At 46.3% G+C, this 15,649-nt stretch overlaps 1 protein-coding gene across 1 annotated transcript in view; it reads left to right on the top strand.

The window, feature by feature from the left end:
- Positions 1-15,649, top strand: part of SMOC2 (SPARC related modular calcium binding 2) — a 441,990-nt gene that overhangs the window by 134,378 nt on the left and 291,963 nt on the right. The gene's annotated exons all lie outside the window — the stretch shown is intronic.

The following is a 15,649-nucleotide window of genomic DNA, read 5'->3' as shown; positions in this document are numbered from 1 at the left end:
TGGGACCGAGTATCGGCCTCTGTGATGACAGATGACCGGCGCATGCGCAGACGCACCATCAGTGCGGTTTGCCCATTTTTGACGTGGTCGCTGGGCCCGACGACCGGCACATGCGCAGACGCACCTTTAGTGCGGTTTGCCCATGTCTGATATGGCCGCTGTGCCCTACTGTGGCTTAGAGCGTGTTCTCGCGATAGTTGTAGCTCGGCACATGTGCAGAGGGTGCGGTTCAACTTAGATGGACGCACCAATGTGTGAGGAGGTCAACTAAAGATGACATCAAAAAAGTCGAATCATGGTATTTGTATGGCGCCAGCTTGTTCCGCAGCGCTTTCGGGTAATTAGTGCTTATTGCCCCCCACCAAGCTGGGTTCTCATTTTTGCCTGTCTCGGAGGGATGGAGGGCTGAGTCGGCCTTGAGCCGGCTACCTGATTCCTGTGGGAATCGAGCTTGCGGCCTCCAGGTCGTAGGCGAGAGCTTGCACTCTGCACCACACGAGGCTCATATGACATCATCAACGATGCGCCGGATAACAGCTGAGACGTGTGGAGAGAGGTAATCAGTGATGAGACACTCCTGTGCATGTTTGTATGTCATTGGTTAATGGTGTTCACATTTCCTATATATATGGTGCACTTTGTATGATATGTATTGGCTTGAGGAAGGTCTATTACGACCGAAACGTTGCCGTAATTTTTGTAATGGGGAAATAAATCTTGTATTTTTCTACATTGCTGAATGCTGCCAGTCACTATTTCCTTATTCCTGACTGCACCCTTGGAGCCTCTCTGGTTTAGGCTTCCTGACTGGCTTTTGCACACTGTTTTGCCTGGCTCTATGTGAGGATATATGCTGTGCTGCTGGGAACCTCTTTTTTCTACTCAGTGATGTCCAGAGATCACATTGATTAGTCTCTGTGGGTCTCTAGGCAACGCCCTGCGTCTTCAGCTGTCTTGGGACAGCTGGGTCACAGAGCTGCCTGCAGGGTAGCCGGCAGATAAGCTGTCCGAGTTCCAAGATGTAGAGAGAGGGCACAGCAGTGCCTTCTCACTATGATCGCTGTTACTGGCTGTCACAGCGATCACATGCCTAGAGACCAAAGCTCTGTGATTTAAGCAGTGTTTAGATGCTGAGATTATGGGGGCTCCTACACAGCGTGGACTCTAGGGAGGAGTTCTGCAAGAATGTTCTAAGACTTATAAGCAGAGTTAGGATGCCTTAACACGGGCAAGAAACTCGTGCAAGATTTGTGCGTTGACAGATGCATGCGGGAAACAAGTCGCTGCATATTCTATCCCTTTGTGTGCTCACACAACTTTGTTTTTAATAGGGCCGGTGGCAGCATCGCACTACGTGCTAGGTGCACACAATGTGATGCGAGGTCTCCCACTGAAAACAATGGGAGAAACTCCACGATTGTCCGCCGCAGCTGACAGCTTCCTTGAAATTATGCAAGGTGGTTTTGACATAAAAACGCCTCGCATCCGCAGTGAATTCACATGTCGGCGAGCACAATATTGGTCCATGATTCATGGCCCGATATTGCGCTTCCCCATGTGAAGTTAGCCTTATATCACGCTCCCCACTATGTGAATTCTCCAGGGATGCAAGATGTTTTTATGGCAAAAGAGCCTCGGATCCCTTTGAATGTTTGATTGCGGACTTTCTCCCATTGTTTTCGATGAGAGACCTCGCATTGCATGACGTGCAACTAGCATGTGGTACAATGCTCCCGCCAGCCCCAATTAAAAACAATGAGTGCTGTGATGAGAGAGCACGCAGAAAGATAGAACATGCTGCGATTTGTTTCTCACATCACGGTGCCATACAGGAAAACATTGCTCATGTGTATGACCCCATTCAAAAGAATGGGGTTCATATTTTTGTAAGATTTGAGCATGTCGCAATACACAAATCTCACCCGATTTTCTTCCCATGTGAAGGCAGCCTTAGGAAAAGACTGCCTGAAGATTTATAGTTTCTCGGCAGTCTTTAAGTGGTTAAAGGAGATGTCCCGCGCCGAAACGGGTTTTTTTTTTTTTAACCCCCCCCCCCGTTCGGCGCGAGACAACCCCGATGCAGGGGTTAAAAAAACCACCCGCACAGCGCTTACCTGAATCCCGGCGGTCCGGCGTCTTCATACTCACCTGCTGAAGATGGCCGCCGGGATCTTCTACCTTCGTGGACCGCAGCTCTTCTGTGCGGTCCACTGCCGATTCCAGCCTCCTGATTGGCTGGAATCGGCACGTGACGGGGCGGAGCTACACGGAGCCGCTCTCTGGCACGAGCGGCTCCATAGAAGACTGCTGAAGACCCGGACTGCGCAAGCGCGGCTAATTTGGCCATCGGAGGCCAAAAATTAGTCGGCTCCATGGAGACGAGGACGCCAGCAACGGAGCAGGTAAGTATAAAACTTTTTATAACTTCTGTATGGCTCATAATTAATGCACAATGTACATTACAAAGTGCATTATTATGGCCATACAGAAGTGTATAGACCCACTTGCTGCCTCGGGACATCTCCTTTAATGAAAGTTTATTTGCTTTTTTTTTGTTTTATATTTGTAGCAGCAAAAATCTGGGTTGAGAAGGTGGACGTAATATTCAACAAGTGAAATTTAAGTTTGCAACCCCCATTGATAAGCATTAAGCAAGCTTTAGTCTATTTTTTCATAGATAATAAAAAAAGCCACCATGCACAATGCCATAGGTACGAGTACATCATTTAGATGTATTTTTTAAGTTAAAGTTTAATTTGTGACAGTTACCCAACAATCTTTTTCTCACTGATGGTTTAGTTGCCTGTAGCCTTTTTACCCTTGCTGTACAATGCATTTTATATCAATCTTTTTCATGACACACTATTTATACAGTATTTCCAAACTAAAACCAACACATCTTGATATAAATTATAATATAATAATGTTGATAAATATATTATTATCAGATAAGCCAAACAAAAAAACAAATAGCAGATAGTTTATTGCAATATATGTAATGAATGTTTGCTATTATGTTCAAAGATTGTGTGTACGGAGCACACAGGTACAATTTCTGATGGTATTAAAAAATGTAGCATTGGTACATTTTTTAATTGTTTACCTTTCACTGTTGTATGTATTCTGGTATTAATTAGCCAGTGTTTGCATTGAAGGAATTTAAAATCCATACAGGAGCTTCAGACTACACTAGAAGTACTTTCCACTTATATACAGTACTTTATGAAGTCAGGCATCACTCTTCCCTCTATTTAATTTCCATTCAAAATGTAAATTAAGTACGAGTCATTAGTTTTTCAGTATCAGAAAAAATAAACGTACAATTGATCAAAAGCCTCCAAAACTTAGTAGAGTATTAAATCTATCCAGATTTAATTTCTCTCACTTCTGTTGTGCACCCTACTGCCACTTTAACACTTCCATGCTTCCAATCTTAAAATTAACAAGGTATAGGTATGACCACAAATGTCACTGACATCATGTCTCCATTGACCACATTCACATAATCAAACATCCAAGCAAATAACTTATGTGCTTGCATATTCCTTTCCCATTTGCATCTAAAATTGCTAAAATATTTCTAAGATTCGTTATAAAATAGTTTATTGACACGAATAATAAAAAAAAGTCAAATAAAAATGTGAAAAGCAAAAAGTAGAAGTTAACAAATTATGAGAAAAATGTAACTTCTAGTAAGGTAAAGTCCCCTGGTGCAAGCACCAAGTCATGACTGACTCCTAGGGTGACGTCACATCAAGACATTTTATTTTATTTTTTAATTCTTTATTTATCTATCACCATCGTCATTCTAAATATAAACAAATGAGTCATCTTCTGCAATAACAACTTACAGAATATTGAATAAAACAACATAACAGTGATAAAATTTCCTTATATCACAGCTATACTCTTAACGTTTAATAAAGCGTTCAACTGTCAAAATTTCCCGTATGACCCGCAGTTAATCTATACTACCCTCTGCATAACACTACAAAAAAAAATTCAAAAAAACACATATAATTAACTGTGGACCTAATGTCCCAACTTTGCAGTATATTACTCTCTTCCTAACAGATGAGACACATTAGGGAAACAGACAAAAATAGAACCTAGATGAAAATAAAAAAGGGGGAAGAAAAGAAAATCAAGCCTCATGGGTTGAGCAAGGATCTGAATTCCTCAGAATCCCGGAACACTATACAATGGTACCAGGTCCTCCGAAACTTCTCCTGTATACCTCTCAATGATGCTGTAGGATCCTCCATCTCCATAATCCAGTTAACTGTATTAAGCCACATAGCCACCATGAGTGGGGCCTTTGTCTCCAAAGTCTAGGAATGCAAGATCTCGCTGCGCCCACCAAATAGCACACCACTGATTTTTTTTGTACAAAGATAAGGGAATATCGCCACGATGCAGGAGGAAGTTGGTGTTTTTGGTAACGGGTAATGCGTGAACTTAGAAGCAATCCGCCAAACCTCCGACCGAAAACCCGTCAGCACTGGACACTCCCAGAAAATGTGCAGCAAGGTCCCCTGTTCTGCCCCGCACCTCCAACACAGAGAGGAGACAGAGGGAAATATCTTATGTAGGCGGGAGGGAACCCTGTACCACATAGAGAGGACCTTATATCCCGATTCCTGTATTTTGCTGGATATAGAAGAGAAGTGTGTGATAGTAAATATTGTTTCCCTTTCCTCAGGAGTGAATGTGATCCCGAGATTTTCTTTCCATCTCTATATGTACCCTGGTGACACATTTTCGGGTTGTGTGTTGATGATGTTATATACGATAAGCTGCTGATAAATCTTTGGCTTTACCCAGAGAGAAACGAGATAGGAAGATAAAACTTTACATTTATTCCACATACTCTCCACTGATGTCAACACACTTCTTACAACGGTATTCCAAGTTCTGTAAGCCTTGCAAAAAGAAGGATTTCGGTTGTGCCTCAAACCAGTCATCAGTAGCAGCCATGGCTTCAGAAATGGTGTGAAATTTGGTACCCTTGAGGTGTTTCTTCAGATGATAGTCAGAGGGAGCTAGATCTGGTGAATAAGGTAGGTGGTCAACCATCTGGAGGCCTAGCTCCACCAGTTTTGCCATGGTCGCTTGTGCAGATCAGTGAAGATCAGTCCGAAGCCATTGGAACTGCTCCTGTATTGTCCCAAAAGGTTTACATATTTACTCGAGCAATGTCCATTGGTACAGTCCAGTCCGGGACTGTGACCATAAGAACATCCAAAAATGAGAACACCCCCTCTAGGTCCGCTAGTGTTCTGACCGTCAAAAGACGACCCCGTCTATGGAACATCAGATGGAATGGGTGCCCCCATTTGTAAGTTGCTTCGGTTCTGCGCACTGCACCCAGCAGTGGGCGAATCAGCTTTTGGCTATTAAGGGCCAACCTAGAGACATCAGGTAGAATTGTAATATCCACGCCGTTAAAGCTAACAGAGCCTCATTCCCACGCCAATCTCTGAATATCTTCTTTCTGTCTATAAAAGTGGACACGGCATATGACATCCCTCGGAAAGTTTTGGTTCTGTGTTCTCCCGCCTAGTACACGGTGGACTCTGTCCAGCTTTATTGCGCTGGCCTCTGGACATTGTAGCAACTTGTTAAAAATGGCTGTCACATACTCGTGCAGGGCGTCCGGTGGTACATCCTCTGTGATGCCTCTCAATTTAAGGTTGTTACGACGACCTCTGTTTTCGATGTCATCCAAATGGAAATTCAAATCCCTGAGCTGCTTCTCCACTGTTAAGATCAATTGTTGAAAGTGCATAGACAGAGCACTGGCGCTCTCTTCCAGAGCCGTAACCCTTATTGTCAAGGACTGTATTGAGTGACTAACTGCAGCAATGGCTGTTTTGTGTTTCCCCTCTATGAGCCGAAGTTGCATTTCCATCTCAGTGGGCAGTGCACGAACCATAAACCAGAGCGTTTGGGAATCATCTGGCGGTGGTTCTGGCGGGTCTGCTGCTGATCCCATAGGGTTAGGGGTTGCTGTGCTGGATTCTTTACTAGCCTTCCCCTTGCATTCCTCCTGCCCTGTTTCCTAACAGCTCCCGACATGCTGTAGCTCCACTTGGTGGCCCGGCGCCATGTTAGGGGGTTGCTTCCCAGCGTCCGCGGCACCCCTTCACCATCCTTCTTAGTTGCTGTGTTCTGCTGTGTTCCCGGTAAGTTCAATGTCAGCGGCAGCGCAGCTCCAGTCCATGTGTCCTCATTCCTCCATGCCAAGCTATGCCCCCTCATGACGTTTTCTTGGCAGATTGTTTTTGCGGGGAAGTTTCCCATTGCCTTCCCCAGTCCTCTTTTACCCCCCAGTATTCAGTTTACCGAACTCTGAAGGATGGAAGGCCAACCTTGATCAACCTAGAGCTGGCTGCCTGAACCACACAGGGATTGAACTCGCAACCTTTAACCCGCTACATGTGACTCTGTAACATCTAGTAAACTGTCACTATATGATAAACCATACTGAAAGCATAACATACACATTCTCCTTCTGCTTTTAGTATGTGTTCTACGGTCTTACCTAGTGCTGGATTCACATCAACACTGTTTAATACTCTTATTTTAAATCATTCTATATTATTTTTACTCATGTTCACAAATTGTGGCTTGAACCTTTGACTTGAAATGATAGTAACTCTGTAAAGCTTAGATCTTTGAGCAATAGAATAAAATGATGCTCCTTTTCTTCTACTGATCAGGAAAAAAGCGGTTTTGTCCATTAAATATGACAACACATCTAAGCCCTATCATTCTGAGATCACTGAGTTAATGTTAAAAATTAGTAAAAGTTAATGTTATCTGCATCCCAGCTAGTGGACACCTGACTTTCTGATAAAATGATATCAGCTATGCCCATTGACCTCAAAATTGCTGTATTCATCTCTTCATTCCTAATTATATATCACCCTATATCGCTGGAAGTTGCTATGACTTTTGTTCATCCTTTCGTGACAACTTTCTTTTTTTCTCTTGATGTTTTCTTACTCCTTTCTCTTATGCTTTTTGAAATCTCTGATAGCAACAAAAGTCAGTATATAAAATACAGTACTGTATATACTCTGCTGAAACAATAATAGACTCTTGGAACCACCACTAGCATGTTGGATAATTAGTGCAAGGTTGTGGATGTATAACGAGATCTCTGATGGCCTTCCAATGGACAAGCGACCCAAGAGCCTAGATGTTAACAACACTAAATACAATATTTTGCATACTTTATATTCTCTGCTGTGCACCAGTTTTCAGTCAGTGTGTACTTGAAGTTTTATGACTTGGGGATTGAAGTGAGGAAATTTATACCTCCCTAAGGAGTTAGATGGGAAGATTGAGAAGCTTTGCACCTTGGTTTTCCAGTGCCAAACTACCATCAGCTTAGAGGTTCCACTATATCTGTTTATTGTAGGATGAGACATTGGTCTTGAAGTGGTTGTATTACAAAAACAACTAAAAGTATCACCTATCCACAAGATAGGTGAAGACTGTTAGATCTATGACAGTCCAACTGCTGGCACCCCCACCAATCACAAGAACAGGATCTTGTGTCTGCCAATATGAATAGAACGGCAATCATGTGTATTCACTGTAGCTCCATTTATCTCTATAAGACTGTCGACCACTTGCACTCGTCTATCTCCATATGGCCCTTTTACATGTGCCGAGAATCTCATGATTCTTGTTTGCACAATGGAACGAGCTAGTCCATCATCATCAATTCATTCGCGCTTGGGAAGCCCTTTTAGATTGCATAATTCTCATTGACAATCATGCAGTCCTCAGGCACTTATTGTTCAGTGTTTCACATTCCTATGTCTTGGAAGGGGTGTCATATGTGTATGGTTTTCTGGCTTATTTCATATTCCCAATCATTGTTTTAAAGACTTGTTTAAAAGAATCATACATTGATTTGAAGGAATACTGCCATCTAATAGGAATGCTGCCAGCAAGATAAATGCCCGAGTAAGCGCTAATTTTTAAACTGGTTGAAACTGAACGATAAGCGAGAATCGTACGATTTTCACTCATCGTTCAGTCATTTGCCTCCATTTAAATTGAACAATTATCATTTAGTCTAAACATGGCAATAGAAATAAATGGAGCAGTAGTGTGCACAGGTGAACACCTCTCTGGTCATATGTGGAGACCCTTGCGATCTGTGGGTGTCTCAGCAGATAGAACCCCGCCAACATCAAGCACTTATCTATCCTGTGAATAGGTGATAAGTTGTTTTGGCGGGACAACCCTTTAATGCTCTGAAGAGCTTTGTTAATAAGAGTGTAATAAATACCCATAACTACTAGATTGGATCAGTACTTTCATTTGCAAAACTAAAGCAGGATACTGATTGGTTGCTACATTGGTTTGGTTGGATTGATTTGTTCTTAGTATATATATTTGCTTAGTACTTTAGGTAATAATAATAATCATCTTTATTTGTATAGCGCCAACATATTCCGCAGCGCTTACATAGACAGGGGGAATACAGAAAGACAAAAGTACAAAAATTACAGAACCACGGTTACATAGTAATCAGTTGATTGAAACAATAGGGGTGAGGGTCCTGCTCCAACGAGCTTACATACTACAAGTAATGGGGTGACACAGAAGGTAAAAGGCTGGAGATGTGAACGGTATGGCGAGCTGGACACTGAGGAATGCTATACACATAAACAATGATCAGACATTTAGCCGTGTACATAAAGTTGTACTGTTGTTCATTTTTTGTCTACAGGTATGTGTCACCAAGCCATGGCCAAAATTAGTATAAAATTAATGTGTAATAAATGGCATCCCTAGCAGTTAACCTACATGTTGTCAGTTTTGAGGTAGCAACAGATTGTGTCTATGTTGGACCGTGGAAAAATGAATTGATAGATATGATTTTGTGTTCGCTCATTGTAAAATCAGTGGTAACCAAAGGCAATTTGTAGTATATTTCAAATCTATATATATAAAGACTAGAGATGAGCGAGCACCAATATGCTCGGGTGCTCGTTACTCGGGACGAAATTTTCGCGATGCTCGAGGGTTCGTTTAGAGTAACGAACCCCATTGAAGTCAATGGGCGACCCGAGCATTTTTGTATATCGCCGATGCTCGCTAAGGTTTTCATTTGTGAAAATCGGGGCAATTCAAGAAAGTAATGGGAACGACACAGCAACGGATAGGGCAGGCGAGGGGCTACATATTGGGCTGCATCTCAAGTTCCCAGGTCCCACTATTAAGCCACAATAGCGGCAAGAGTGCCCCCCCCCCACTGTCAGCATAAAGATCGTTCTCCTCTGCCACAGCAGTAACAGCTGTGGCAGAGAAGAACGATGTTTGCCCATTGAATTCAATGGAGCCGGCAATACAGCAGGTTCCACTGAAAGCAATGGGCTGCCGGCGTGCGCGGGATGAATTGTCGGGAAGGGCTTAAATATAGAAGCCCTTCCCTGCAATTCATCCAGAAATGTGTAAAAATAAAAAAAATATACCGTATATACCGGCGTATAAGGCGACGGGGCGTATAAGACGACCCCCCAACTGTCACCTTATACGCCGGGAATACAGTGGAGCAAAAGATAGAAATCATTACTCACTTCCCCTGGCGTTCTGCGGCGCTGCTGCAGGATGTCGCTCCCTCCTGGTCCCCGGCAGAGCATTGCTTTCTGGACGCAGGGCTTGAAATCCCCGCCTCCAGAAAACACACGTGCCTTCAGCCAATCACAGCCAATGACAATGATGTCATTGAATGGCTGTGATTGGTTGACGGCGTGTGTTAGCTAATCACAGTAGCTTTCTGGAGGCGGGGATTTCAAGCCCTGCGTCCAGAAAGCAATGCTCTGCCAGGGACCAGGAGGGAGCGACAGCCTGCAGCAGCGCCGCAGAACGCCGGGGGAGGTGAGTAATGTTTTTTTTTTTGACACTTTCTTTTTTTTTGTATTACCGGCGTATAAGACGACCCCCGACTTCAGAGCAGATTTTTCGGGGTTCAAAAGTCATCTTATACGCCAGTATATATGGTATATACTTACCTTGTCCCGGCAGACGGAGTTCAGCGCGGCCGGCCTACAGTGGGTGTGAAGGGGGTGTGAGTCAGACCTGCCCCCTGATTGGCTCAGCGCTGAGTCTGACTCACACCCCCTTCACACCCACTGCCGGCCGCTGCGGCTGAACTCCGTCTGCCGGGACAAGGTAAGTAATAGTATATATATATATATATTTTTTTTTATTTTAACACATTTCTGGATGAATTGCAGGGAAGGGCTTATATATTTAAGCCCTTCCCGACAATTCATCCCGCGCACGCCGGCAGCCCATTGCTTTCAGTGGAACCTGCTGTATTGCCGGCTCCATTGAATTCAATGGGCAAACATCATTCTTCTCTGCTACAGCGGTTACAGCTGTGGCAGAGAAGAATAATTTTTCTTCTGTATGTTCTCAATGGGGTCGGCGCTGCTGCCGCCGGCCCCATTGAGCGCATATAGAGAAGAGAACAGGAATCGCAGATCGCAGATAGGTGCGATCTGCGATTTCTATGGCCTAAGAAGGACCGTTGGGGTTCTTGAAGCCTAAAATCACTCCTAACGCTCTCCCTATAGCAGCTCCGGCATCAACAGCACTTTCCCTGAACTATGTCAGAATGCATCTGTGGCGAGCCGCGGGCGGGCAGATTTTAATACTCGGGTGACACCTGATCTCGCCAGCCACTCACTGCAGGGGGGTGGTATAGGGCTTGAACGTCGCAGGGGGAAGTTGTAATGCCTTTCCTGTCTTTCTATTGGCCAGAAAAGCGCGCTAACGTCTCAGAGATGAAAGTGAAAGTAACTCGAACATCGCGTGGTACTCGTTTCGAGTAACGAGCATCTCGAACACCCTAATACTCGAACGAGTATCAAGCTCGCACGAGTACGCTCGCTCATCTCTAATAAAGACGAAAGCCCTCACTGACTCACTCACTGACTCACTGACTGACTGACTCGCCAAAAAATCTCCAACTTCCCGATGTCGTAGAAACATGAAATTTGGAAGAAGCATAGATTATCTCCAAAATAGGTAAAGTAATTGGGTCCCAACTCGATTATTCAATTCTAGTGCAAAAGTCCTGGCGTCGAAATTTTACGTACATAATCTAAATCTCTCACTTCCCAATGTCATAGAAACTTAAAATTTGGCACGTGCATTGAATATGTCATAAATAAGAAAAGTTAATAGGTCCCAACTAGAGATGAGCAAGCACCAAAATGCTCGGGTGCTCGTTACTCGAGTCGAACTTCCCGCGATGCTCGAGGGTTCGTTTCGAGTAACGAACGCCATTGAAGTCAATGGCGACCCGAGCATTTTTGTATGGGACCTATGCTCCGCTAAGGTTTTCATTTGTGAAAATCTGGGAAATTCAAGAAAGTTATGGGAACGACACAAAAACGGATAGGGCAGGCGAGGGGCTACATGTTGGGCTGCATCTCAAGTTCCCAGGTCCCACTATTAAGCCATAATAGCGGCAAGAGTGGGCCCCCCCAACAATTTTTACTTCTGAAAAACCCTCATTAGCAAGGCAGACCTTAGCTAAGCACCACACTACCTCCAACAAAGCACAATCACTGCCTGCATGACACTCCGCTGCCACTTCTCCTGGGTAACATGCTGCCCAACCGCCCATTTCAGTAATAGTAGCAGTCAAGACAGGCCCCAGTAACAATTCCAAAGCAGCAGTATAGGAGGAGCACAGCATTAGTTCCATTTCAGTAGTAGTAGCAGTCTAGACAGGCCCCAGTAACATATCACTAGCAGCAGTATAGGGGGAGCACAGTATTAGTTCCATTTGAGTAGTAGTAGCAGTCTGGACAGGCCCCAGTAACATATCACTAGCAGCAGTATAGGGGGAGCACAGTATTAGTTCCATTTCAGTTGTAGTTGCAGTCTAGACAGGCCCCAGTAACATATCACTAGCAGCAGTATAGGGGGAGCACAGTATTAGTTCCATTTCAGTAGTAGTAGCAGTCTAGACAGGCTCCAGTAACATATCACTAGCAGCAGTATAGGGGGAGCACAGCATTAGTTCCATTTCAGTAATAGTAGCACTCAAGACAGGCCCCAGTAACAATTCCAAAGCAATAGTATAGGGGAGCACAGTATTAGTCCCATTTCAATAGTAGTAGCAGTCTAGACAGGCCCCAGTAACATATCACTAGCAGCAGTATAGGGGGAGCACAGTATTAGTTCCATTTCAGTAGTATTAGCAGTCTAGACAGGCCCCAGTAACATATCATTGGCAGCAGTATAGGGGGAGCACAGTCTTAGTTCCATTTCAGTAGTAGTAGCAGTCTAGACAGGCCCCAGTAACATATCACTAGCAGCAGTATAGGGGGAGCACAGTCTTAGTTCCATTTCAGTAATAGTAGCAGTCAAGACAGGCCCCAGTAACAATTCCGAAGCAGCAGTATAGGGGGAGCGCAGTATTAGTTCCATTTCAGTAGTAGTACTCAAGACAGGCCACAATAACATTCCCGTTGCAGCAGATTAGGGAGATAACAGTCTCTTTCACATTTCAGTAGTTGCAGTATAGACAAGGCCCCAGTTACATTTATGTAGCAAAAGTGTAGGCCAACCCCACACACCTTGCTGTACCATGAGTGCAGGCGAAGCCCTTAAAAATTACTAGGATTACACTGTAGGCGAGGGCCCAAAAAAATTGGTGTACCAACAGTACTAATGTACCTCAGAAAAATTGCCCATGCCCAACCAAGAGGGCAGGTGAAACCCATTAATCGCTTTGGTTACTGTGGCTTAATTTGTAACTAGGCCTGGAGGCAGCCCAGTTAAAATAAAAATTACTTCAGGTGCAAGTTTCAACGCTTTAATGAGAATTGAAACGTATAAACATTGTTTACAAAAGTAATACGACTGAGCCTTGTGGGCCTAAGAGAAACTGCCCGTCGGCGTGATTACGTGAGGTTTCAGGAGGAGGAGCAGGAGGAGGAGGATGAATATAATACACAGATTGATGAAGCTAAAAGGTCCCAATTTTTTATGGTGATAGAGAACGATGCTTCCATCCGCAGGTGCAGCCTACGTATTGTTTAGGTACCGCTGCTGTCCGCTGGTGGAGAAGAGAAGTCTGGGGAAATCCAGGCTGTGTTTATCTTTATGAGTGTAAGCCTGTCGGCACTGTCAGTTGACAGGCGGGTACGCTTATCCGTGATGATTCCCCCAGCCGCACTAAACACCCTCTCTGACAAGACGCTAGCCGCAGGGCAAGCAAGCACCTCCAGGGCATACAGCGTGAGTTCAGGCCACGTGTCCAGCTTCGACACCCAGTAGTTGTACCGAGCAGAGGCGTCACGGAGGACGGTCGTGCGATCGGCTACGTACTCCCTCACCATCCTTTTACAGTGCTCTCGCCGACTCAGCCTTGACTGGGGAGCGGTGACACAGTCTTGCTGGGGAGCCATAAAGCTGGAAAAGGCCTTGGAGAGTGTTCCCCTGCCTGCGCTGTACATGCTGCCTGATCTCTGCGCCTGCCCTGCTACCTGGCCCTCGGAACTGCGCCTTCTGCCACTAGCGCCGTCGGATGGGAATTTTACCATCAGTTTGTCCACCAGGGTCCTGTGGTATAGCATCACTCTTGAACCCCTTTCCTCTTCGGGTATGAGAGTGGAAAGGTTCTCCTTATACCGTGGGTCGAGCAGTGTGTACACCCAGTAATCCGTAGTGGCCAGAATGCGTCTAACGCGAGAGTCACGAGAAAGGCATCCTAACATGAAGTCAGCCATGTGTGCCAGGGTACCTGTACGCAACATATGGCTGTCCTCACTAGGAAGATTACTTTCAGGATCCTCCTCCTCCTCCTCAGGCCATACACGCTGAAAGGATGACAGGCAAGCAGCATGGGTACCCTCAGCAGTGGGCCAAGCTGTCTCTTCCCCCTGCTCCTCCTCAGGCTCCTCCCCCTCCACCTCCTATTCCTCCTCCTCAACGTGCTGAGATATAGACATGAGGGTGCTCTGACTATCCAGCGACATACTGTCTTCCCCCGCCACTGTTTCCGAGCGCAAAGCGTCTGCCTTTATGCTTTGCAGGGAACTTCTCAAGAGGCATAGCAGAGGAATGGTGACGCTAATGATTGCAGCATCGCCGCTCACCATCGGGGTAGACTCCTCAAAGTTTCTAAGGACCTGGCAGATGTTTGCCAACCAGGCCAACTCTTCTGTAAAGAATTGAGGAGGCTGACTCCCACTACGCCGCCCATGTTGGAGTTGGTATTCCACTATAGCTCTACGCTGCTCATAGAGCCTGGCGAACATGTGGAGCATAGAGTTCCACCATGTGGGCACGTCGCACAGCAGTCGGTGCACTGGCAGATTAAACCGATGTTGCAGGGTCCGCAGGGTGGCAACGTCCGTGTTGGACTTGCGGAAATGTGCGCTGACCCAGCGCACCTTTCCGAGCAGGTCTGACAAGCGTGGGTAGCTTTTCAGAAACCGCTGAACCACCAAATTAAAGACGTGGGCCAGGCATGGCATGTGCGTGAGGCTGTCGAGCTGCAGAGCCGCCACCAGGTTACGGCCGTTGTCACACACGAGCATGGCCGGTTGGAGGCTCAGCGGCGAAAGCCAGCAGTCGGTCTGCTCTGTCAGACCCTGCCGCAGTTCGTGGGCCATGTGCCTCTTCTCTCCTAAGCTGAGTAGTTTCAGCACGGCCTGCTGACGCTTGGCCACCACTGTGCTGCCACGCCGCGCGACACCGACTGCTGGCAACGTGCTGCTGCTGACACATCTTGATTGCGAGACAGAGGTTGCGTAGGAGGAGGAGGAGGAGGAGGGTGGTTTAGTGGAGGAATCATACACCGCCGCAGATACCAGCACCGAGCTGGGGCCCGCAATTCTGGGGGTGGGTAGGACGTGAGTGGTCCCAGGCTCTGACTCTGTCCCAGCCTCCACTAAATTCACCCAATGTGCCGTCAGGGAGATGTAGTGGCCCTGCCCGCCTGTGCTTGTCCACGTGTCCGTTGTTAAGTGGACCGTGGCAGTAACCGCGTTGGTGAGGGCGCGTACAATGTTGCGGGAGACGTGGTCGTGCAGGGCTGGGACGGCACATCGGGAAAAGTAGTGGCGACTGGGAACTGAGTAGCGCGGGGCCGCCGCCTCCATGATACTTTTGAAGGACTCCGTTTCCACAACCCTATACGGCAGCATCTCCAGGCTGATCAATTTGGCTATGTGCATGTTTAACGCTTGAGCGTGCGGGTGCGTGGCGTCATACTTGCGCTTGCGCTCAAACAGTTGCGCTAGCGACGGCTGGACGCTGCGCTGAGAGACATTGCTGGATGGGGCCGAGGACAGCGTAGGTGAAGGTGTGGGTGCAGGCCGGGAGACGGTCTGCCTGTGTCCTGAGAGGGGGCTTGGATCTCAGTGGCAGGTTGGGGCACAGGGGGAGAGGCAGTGGTGCAAACCGGAGGCGGTGAATGGCCTTTGTCCCACCTTGTGGGGTGCTTGGCCATCATATGCCTGCGCATGCTGGTGGTGGTGAGGCTGGTGGTGGTGGCTCCCCGGCTGATCTTGGCGTGACAAAGGTTGCACACCACTGTTCGTCGGTCGTCTGCACTCTCAGTGAAAAACTGCCAGACCTTTGAGCACCTCGGCCTCTG

This window comes from Eleutherodactylus coqui, chromosome 3 (assembly GCF_035609145.1).
Source record: "Eleutherodactylus coqui strain aEleCoq1 chromosome 3, aEleCoq1.hap1, whole genome shotgun sequence".
NCBI lineage: Eukaryota > Metazoa > Chordata > Amphibia > Anura > Eleutherodactylidae > Eleutherodactylus > Eleutherodactylus coqui.
The sequence above is the reverse complement of the archived record's forward strand: the minus strand, read 5'-3'. Positions and strand labels throughout refer to the sequence as shown.